The 10,000-nt window shown below is 38.3% G+C and overlaps 1 protein-coding gene across 2 annotated transcripts in view; it reads right to left on the bottom strand.

The window, feature by feature from the left end:
- The window catches only part of LOC115210515 (kinesin-like protein KIF25), a 550,198-nt gene that overhangs the window by 330,157 nt on the left and 210,041 nt on the right, over positions 1–10,000 (bottom strand). The gene's annotated exons all lie outside the window — the stretch shown is intronic.

The following is a 10,000-nucleotide window of genomic DNA, read 5'->3' as shown; positions in this document are numbered from 1 at the left end:
CTTGCCTCAACAGGTCTTCACATGTAGAGTTTTGTGTCCCAAGAAGGAAAGGTATGCATAAGTGGACTGGCTACATCCTATGTAGAGGCCACAGGTTATGGTCTCACTTGTCCAGCATACTTCCAAAGGTCTCGGTCTCTAGTCATTTCCTCAGTGAGACCTAAAGTTCAAAGGTCATGCTTCACCACCTCGTCCCAGGTTTTCCTGGGTCTACCTCTTCCACGGGTTCCCTCAACCGCTAGTGTTTGGCACTTTTTCACACAACTATCTTCATCCATTCTCGCCATATGACCATACCAGTGTAAACGTCTCTCTTGCACACCACAACTGATGCTTCTTAGGTCCAGCTTTTCTCTCAAGGTACTTACACTCTGTCGAGTACGCACACTGACATTACACATCCATCGGAGCATACTGGGTTCATTTCTTGCAAGCTTACGCATATCCTCAGCAGTCACAGAGCATGTTTCACTGCTATGTAGCATGGCTATTCGTACACACGCATCATACAGTCTGCCTTTTACTCTGAGCGAGAGGCCTTTTGTCATCAGCAGAGGTAAGAGCTCTCTGAAATTTGCCCAAGCTATTCTTACTCTAGCAGTAACACTTTCAGCACACCCACCCCCACTACTGACTTAGTCACCTAGGTAACGGAAGCTATCAACTATTTCTAGTTTTTCTCCCTGGAATGTGGCAGAAGTTGGTCTCAGAGCATTTTCAGTGTTTATTGCTCCTGAGCATCTGCCACATACAAAAACTATCTTCCTAGTTAGCCTTCCTTTGACATTGCTGCACCTCTTATGTGTCCATAGCTTACACTTGGTGAATCTTATAGAGTTTCTACCTACACCTTTTTTACAGATCCAGCAGGGCCATCTACCTGAAGGTGTTTGTGATTTATCTACCTTCCTACTTATTAGGACTTTGGTTTTAGCTAGATTGACTCTACGGCCCTTCGATTCTAATCCTTGCTTCCACACCTGAAACTTCTCCTCCAGTTCTGATAGTGACTCAGCAATTAGAGCAAGGTCATCAGCATAGAGGAGCTCCCAGGGGCATCCTGTCTTGAATTCCTCCGTTATTGCCTGGAGGACTATGATAAATAGGGGGCTGAGGACTGAGCTTTGATGGACCCCTACCTTACCCGGAATTCTTCACTATACTCGTTGCCAACCCTCATCTTACAAGTGGCATCCCTGTACATGGCTCGCACAGCTCTCACTAACCATTCAGCTATCCCTAGTTTCCTCATTGACCACCAGATAAGGGATCAGAGAACCCTGTCAAAGGCTTTCTCCATGTCAACAAAAGCCAGGTACTGGGGCTTATCTTTGGCTAGGTATTTCTCCTGCAGCTGCCTTACCAGGAATATAGCATCAGTGGTGCTTTTCCCTGGCATGAACCCAAACTGCATCTCATCTAAACTAACTCTCTCTCTAATTAGTTGGGCTATGACCCTCTCCATAACCTTCATTACCTGATCCAACAGCTTGTTACCTCTGTAATTATTTGTATCTAGGGCGTCACCTTTACCTTTGTAGCAGTTGACTATTATGCTGCTACACCAGTCATTGGGTATGACTCCTTCGTGTATCACCTGATTAACTATACGGGTGACTAGGCTATAGCCGACACTACCAGATATTTTGAGCATCTCTGCAGTGATTCCTGATGGGCCTGGGGCTTTCCCTGTCTTCATGCTTCTAATTGCCTTAACTACCAAGGAACTGTCAACTCAGATAGCTGGTCCCTCTGTTGGGTCAACATTTGGCAGACTCTCTTTATCCCATTCATTTTCTTTATTCAGCAACCTTTCATAGTGGCATCTCCAAACCTCTCTCTTTGCATCCTCATTTAGCGAACACATTTCTCTCCTACCACATCACGATTCTCTCTCACACGAAACACCTCAAGTCTTTGGTCCTCACAGCACAGAACATTGGCAAAGTTTTTCTTGTCTGCTTCCCCTCTTGCTAGATAGACCTGTCTCCTAGCTTCCCTTTTGGCAGTCTGATACAATTCCCTGCTACCACCATTCTTCCAGTCCTTCCAAGCCTGTCTCTTTTCTCTAATAGCCCTGTCTACAACCTTGTTCCACCACCATGTTATTTTGGGTCAAGAGGGGACTTTGCACCAGCCACATATCTGGTCAGTGGCTCTCAGCAAGTTGTCCCTTAGAAACATCCAGTTGTCTTCTACCCCATGTGATGCTCTATCCCCTTCTACTTTGTCAAAGGCTTCAAGTAATATGTCCCTAAATCTCTGTCAATTCGCAGGATCTTTAAGCTTCCAGATCCTTCTTCTCCATGTTGGTCGTCTTCTGGTCGTCCTCTTAGTCCTGATCCTAAAGTCACTAACTACCAGTCTATGTTGCAGGGTGCATTCTTCACCTGGGAAGGTTTTGGCATTTATAAGCAGCCATCTTTCCCTTTTCCTGGCAAGGATGTAGTCAATTTGGCTGGTATGTCGGCCCGATCGGTTATATATATATATGCATGTATGTGGAAGTGTGAATGTATGTCTGTATTTATATATATATATATATATATATATATATATGTATAAGACCAGTGAGAACAGTCAAAATCAAAATCAAACCAAATCAATTCATATATCAGAAAGCAGAACCAAATTGAGGTCGATCAACATCAGTGGGAATTGCAGCTGTGGTTAAGCGAACCATCCGATCGTGGTCGTTGCTGGCGCTGCCCCGTCTAGCCTCCTTGTCGGTGGCACGTAAAAGCACCATCCGTTCGTGTCCGTTGCCAGCCTCGCGTGGCCCCCGTGCTGGTGACACGTAAAAGCACCATCCGTTTCGTGGCCGTTTGCCAGCTCTGTCTGGCCCCCGTGTTGGTGGCACGTAAAAGCACCATCCGTTCATGTCCGTTGCCAGCCTCGCCTGGCCCCTGTGCCGATGACACGTAAAAGCACCATCTGTTTGTGGCCATTTGCCAGCTCTGTCTGGCAACTGTGCGGGTGGCACGTAAAAAGCACCCACTACACTCACAGAGTGGTTGGCGTTAGGAAGGGCATCCAGCCGTAGAAACACTGCCAGATCTGACTGGGCCTGATGAAGTCTTCCAGCTTCACAGACCCCAGTTGAACCGTCCAACCCATGCTAGCATGGAAAACGGATGCTAAATGATGATGATGATGATGATGATGATATATATATATATATATATACGAATATTTATATGCATAAATGTCTAAATATATATGTAATATGTTACATGTATGCATGTAAACACTTATGTCTATATGAGGATGAGGTTGCATACATATATACATATATATATATACATGTATGCGTGTATGTGCGGATATGTGTGTATGCATGAGTATGTACATACACATATGTTTGTTTGCTTTTGTATGTGTGTATGTGCATGAACGTATACATGTTTGTGTGAGTGTGTTCTATGTAGAAGTTGTGAACGTAGGAGGTTTATGTCTATGTATTGTGAGAATATGGTTGTGTATATTTATCTTTTACCTTTTTTTATTTTTCTACCTATTAGAGTAACTTCCCTTTTATTCAACGGTTTTTCATAGTGTCTCTTGCCATTAATAGCCGACGAGAATGCATTGTAGCTCTTTGCTCAGACATTTGAAACTCTGAGTACTATAATATTCTAAATTATAATACATATAGATATCCTTTATTTATCTAATACTGAGGTCCCATTCTATTGTTGTTACTTTTTATTATTACATACTAGCTTAAAAGCTACCCTGTCGGGCAGCTTTTAAGCTAGGTCCTGTGGAGAGCTCTTCATTAGGCCTTGGGCCCAACAATGACACTTCATACAATTAAATTTTATTAAACTTGAGCAATATTTTTCAAGTAATGAACAATTTTCATCAAAACAATGATATAATTTGTCGCTTGGAACTTATTGCAAAGCTGCATGATAAACATCAGTACCACTACCTTCGCCACTACATCTGCCATACACACACCATTCAGATTTCTGATACCACCACCATCAATACCTTTGACTTCACTGCCTTCCCCTCCACCATTATCACCTCTGTCTTTCATATCGCTTACTCTCACCGTCATTCTTGACCACCTCAGTTACCACCACCATCATCATGACTGCCTCCGCCTCTATCACAACTACAGCTCATACTATTACTATCACCCCATTACCATCAGTGTTCAGTATGTTAGTTCAGTGCTCAGTCCCTCTTTCTCTCATATACCCACTCTTTCTCTCTCTTTTATTATTACTCCCACTGCTACCATCAACACTACTACTTTTAATAAAACATCAACTCTCCCTAAATTTCTTTGCCTCTCTTTCTCTCCACCTCTTTTCCTTTCTTGCTCTCACTCTGTCTGCCTTCGCCACTTGTCTTTATGCCTACTATTACTCTCACCCCAGCACATGGAATAGTAGAAGCATCATTGAATAGTGAGAGAGGAGGTCAAAATGTAACACACTGACACACAGAAATTGATTTGCGCATTTATTGTATTAGATAGATAGATAGATAGATGGATAGATAGATAGACATACAGACAGACTGACAGATAGAGCGAGAGGGAGAGAGAGAAAGAGAGAGAGAGAGAGAGAGAGAGAGAGGGCTGGAGGGGTGGAGGGAGAGAGACTAACAGAAATAACATAGACTGTGTATATTAACATTATGGCTATGGAAAATACTTCAGAGCAGTTTTCTTCATATCAATACTAAATTCACTAACAGAAGTAGAAGAATTGGGCAAGGATGGAACACAAGCAATGAAAGAATCACCATGAGCAAGAAACAATTTAAAATAATAATGACAGCATCTAGAATCCACCATGCTAAACACTAACAGTTATTATAAATAAAACTTGTTACAGGGTAAAAATGTCTACTTCATTGTACTGCTGATAGCCTCTTTAGTGTCAGTTGTATGATAAAATGAATCCAGTTCATGTTGCGAGATAGAAAAAGCATCCAAATGTGAAAAATCATGTGAAAGTAAAACACGTCCTGCAGTTTTCTCTATGGGTGCATATGTACACCCAAATTAATGCAACAGGTAGTGAGAGGAGAGATGCTGTGTTGGAATAGACCTGTCCAACCCATGCCAGTATGGATGGATAGTTGGATGACAATGACAACAAGGATGGTAATAATGGTAATAGTTACAACAATGACAGTGATGGAGATGATACTGACAGTGATAACGATGATGATGATAATGATAATAATGATGATGAAAAGGAGATGCTGGGTGGTGGTGGTGGTGGTGGTGCTGCTGCTGCTGCTGCTGATAGTAGTATGGTGATGACAACAATGATGATGATGAGGAGGATGACGACGACAATGACAATGATGAGGATGAGGGTGGCAACGACGATGATGATGAGGAGGAGGATAACGACGATGAGGAGGTGGAGGAGGACAATGACAACGATGACTATGATGAGGATGACCGCCGACAATGATGATGATGATAAGGAGGAGGAGGAGGACAGTTTATATATGTGACATAATCCCTTTTTTGTTCCAGTAATAATAGATTTAGAATTTTCAACAAGTTACCAAAGCGAACATTTGATGAAGTAATAACATTTAAGGTGAGATAACTGCAACATATCTGGCCATGTGCTGTTGTGTTATGGGTATTTTTAATGAAGCTTTTACCAAGGTCATTCAACTAGCTAAAAAGAAATGATATTCCTGGAAGGAAAGTAAGATATTATAACAGAAGAATGAGAAAGGAGAATATAGATTGTTTTAATGGAGAAATATCTTATGACACAGAAAAAGAAAAGAAAAGCACTAATATATTTCACTTGCCAATGGCTCTAATTTAGTTCACATGGTAGAAAACAAGAAGAAGAAAAATAAGAAAATAATATTCAGCCATTCTGCTTTGATACAATAAAACTGTTTCTTTTATTCTTGACTTGAATCCAATTTTTGTTGCATTAATCCAAAGAAGAGGAATAAATTTGCCATGTGTCTCATGACATGCCAAAGAAAATCAGTTGCAGCAAAACACAGTAATTCAAAAGCATGGACTCTTGTTTGTCATAACAATTTTAACTAGTAACTGTCAGTTATGTTATGCTAAAGAAGATAAGAGCTATTTTATATAAGCTGGATAAGATCTCAGTGTTAGAACTTAGCGTCTGATATGATGGATCTTAAATCAGTTTTGACAATGAGCAATTAATTGTTTGAGCATCTGAACTAGGTTATCACTTAATTAACATGTAAATGTGTAAAAGTATTCTACACACGCACACACATTTATCATTAAAAGTAATTCTCAGGTAACATCAGTGTGACAAAAATTAAATCTCTGAATTACAGGTAAAATCCATGTCCTCAATTTCACTGACAAGGCTTGGATCAAGCCAAGGCTATATAGTATAAACACTTGATCAAGGTGCTGTTCAGTGAGACCAAACTTGTGACCTCATGATTGCAAAGCAAAGATCTGAGTTAAATGTTTATATCTATGTACAAGACATGATACAATGATATTACACACACATTTCTTCGAGTGCCACATTTTTTCAAACTGGTCATAGTTTCCAAAACAAAAAACACAAAAAGAAACATCTATGGTGTAAAATTAGAAAGATAAATATAAGATGATTTAAGAGCTATTTTTTATAATTAATATTTTTATTGTAGTTTTTTCTTCTCTCAGCTTTTGTTCTTCATAACAGACTTCCTTTGTTCTGTCTGGTACTGTTTCTATTGAATGACTGGGTATATACACACACACACACACACACACACACACATTGCTACTACTGCTGCTGCTACTACTACTACTACTACAACTACTACTACTACTACTACTACTACTACTAGTAGTAGTAGTAGTAGTAGTGAAACCTCTAGAAGTTACTATCATTTAAATGCTGGAATTAATACACACACACACACACATTTTATACATATATACATTTAGTTTCATGACAAACTGCAGTATATTTTGATCTTATGAACTTGTCAAACATTTGATAAGAATGTATAATAGAAAGATACTGTCTTTGAAAAAATTGTACTATAATTAAATATATATATTATCATCAATACTTTAAAAGTCACTTTTGCTTGCTTACATGTGTCAGACAAAATTCATTATGGCAAATTTTCTACAACAGGATGCTCTTCCACCTGTCTTGAAAAACACAATGGTTTGACATATTTTCACATAAAATTGCAAACAAATAATGATGCTTAAAGAATGGAAATTTTCTGTTACAACTAGCAAATGATGTTAAAACAAAGAATTATAAACAATCACACATGCACACACACACATGCACACACACACATGCACACACATACACACACACAAAAACACACACACACACATACATACATACATATACATATATTTTTAGGAGTGGCTGTGTGGTAACAAGCTTGCTTCCCAACCACATGGTTCTGGGTTCAGTCTCACTGCATGCTACCTTGGGCAAGTGTCTACTACTATAGCCTCAAGCCAACCAAAGCCTTGTGAGTGGATTTGGTAGACAGAAACTGAAAGAAGTCTATCGTACATACATATACATATGTATTTGCGTGTATATGTTTGTCCTCCCACCATCACTTGACAACTGATGTTGGTGTGTTTACATTCCCATAACTTAGTGCTTTGGCAAAAGAGACCAATAGAATAAGTAATAGTCTTAAAAAGAATAAGTCCTGGGGTCGATTTGTTTAACTAAATGTGCTGCACTAGCATGGTCCAGAATCAAAATGACTGAAACAAGTAAAAGAATATATATATATATATATATATATATATATATATATATATATATAAAATAGTAAAAAGTGAAAAAACTACAGAAGGCTTGTTTTAAAAGGTTAAGAATATATATTTAAGTCAATATGTCTGAAGAATATTATAAATTTTTTTCTTACAATGACATAGTTTAGAAGAAAGACCAGTTTCGCGTTTAGCTTTCCAAATTTCTTACGTCGTTATGTTTATGTTGAGAAGAGTTATCGTTATGTTTATGTTGAAAAGAGTTCTAAATAAGGGGAGGTAATAAGTGATTTCTTCTGGTGTAAGGGAGATAATCGCTTAAATTTTTTTTCCTTTCCTTTGGGGTGAATTTCTCAATAAGTATGTTGGAATGGTTAAGTCTGGGTTTGTACTTTTCAATGAAGATCGTTTCCTTGTTTAGTCTAGTTTGTGTTGATGATCCGATAGCACATTGGTAAAATGGAAAGATTAAAAATTGTGGTAGTAGTTGCTTTGCGCATTTCTCAATGTGCTCACTAAAAGGTATCATTCTGTATTCTGGGAATGCAATCTGTTATCGATTCAGTGTGCATCTACATCTGAGTGATAGTCCCGTGGATCCCACGTAGTCTTGGTGGCAGCCCGAGCATAAATTATGTTTTCAGAGGCACAAGTAAAATTAGATTTGATCTTGAATTTCTGTCCCTCTTTGAAGAGGAATTCTGATCCTTCTAGCAGGTTTGGACATGTTGCACAGTTCGGTCTACCACATTTTTTTACTTTTGCATCCGTAATTTCAGAAAACAATTTTGCCTTTGTGAGAATCTTTTTAAGTGATTTAGGTTGTTTGTAGCTTTTAATGATTTGGTGTATGTTTAGAATTTCCTTTAATTTGGGGTCCTTATGAAGTATTGGTAAATTCTGGGTGATGATGGTGATGGCTTCTTTGTTTCTGGGGTTGTATGTAGATATGTAAGGTAGTATTTTTGGGGAATATACTACCTACCTTACATATCTACATACAACCCCAGAAACAAAGAAGCCATCACCATTATCACCCAGAATTTACCAATACTTCATAAGGACCCCAAATTAAAGGAAATTCTAAGCATACACCAAATCATTAAAAGCTACAAACAACCTAAATCACTTAAAAAGATTCTCACAAAGGCAAAATTGTTTTCTGAAATTACGGATGCAAAAGTAAAAAAATGTGGTAGACCAAACTGTGCAACATGTCCAAACCTGCTAGAAGGATCAGAATTCCTCTTCAAAGAGGGACAGAAATTCAAGATCAAATCTAATTTTACTTGTGCCTCTGAAAACATAATTTATGTCATAAAATGCTCGGGCTGCCACCAAGACTGCGTGGGATCCACGGGACTATCACTCAGACGTAGATGCACACTGCATTGACAACAGATTGCATTCCCAGAATACAGAATGATACCTTTTAGTGAGCACATTGAGAAATGCGCAAAGCAACTACTACCACAATTTTTTAATCTTTCCATTTTACCAATGTGCTATCGGATCATCAACACAAACTAGACTAAACAAGGAAACATTCTTCATTGAAAAGTACAAGCCCAGACTTAACCATTCCAACATACTTATACAGAGAAATTCACCCCAAAGGAAAGGGAAAAATTTTAAAGCGATTATCTCCCTTACACCGGAAGAAATCACTTATTACCTCCCCTTATTTAGAATTCTTTTCAACATAAACATGACGATAACTCTTCTCAACATAAACATAACGACGTAAGAAATCTGAAAAGCGGTCTTTCTTCTAAACAATGTCATTGTAAAAAAAAATTTATAATATTCTTCAGACATATTGACTTAAATATATATTCTTTAACCTTTTAAAACAAGCCTTCTGTAGTTTTTTCACTTTTTACTATTTTCTATATATTCAACCACATGCTTTCACAAACCAACTTTCTTATCTATATATATATATATACATATATACATACATATATACATATATACATATATATAGACAGATCACTTCATTTATAAGCAGATAGATAGATAGACACAGACAGACAGACAGACAGATAGCTAGCTAGATAGATAGATAGATAGATAGATAGATAGATAGATAGATAGATAGATAGATAGATAGATAGATAGATAGATTGACAGGGAGAGAGAGAGTGAGAGGGACAGACAGACAATCAGACATAGAGTATGCATGTATGTATGTACATATGTAGATAGGCAGGCAGGCAGGTAGGTAGGTAGATAAGTAGAACACTCAGGAAGGAGAATGGC

The sequence above is a fragment of the Octopus sinensis genome, linkage group LG4 (genome assembly GCF_006345805.1).
Source record: "Octopus sinensis linkage group LG4, ASM634580v1, whole genome shotgun sequence".
Lineage (NCBI taxonomy): Eukaryota > Metazoa > Mollusca > Cephalopoda > Octopoda > Octopodidae > Octopus > Octopus sinensis.
The sequence above is the reverse complement of the archived record's forward strand: the minus strand, read 5'-3'. Positions and strand labels throughout refer to the sequence as shown.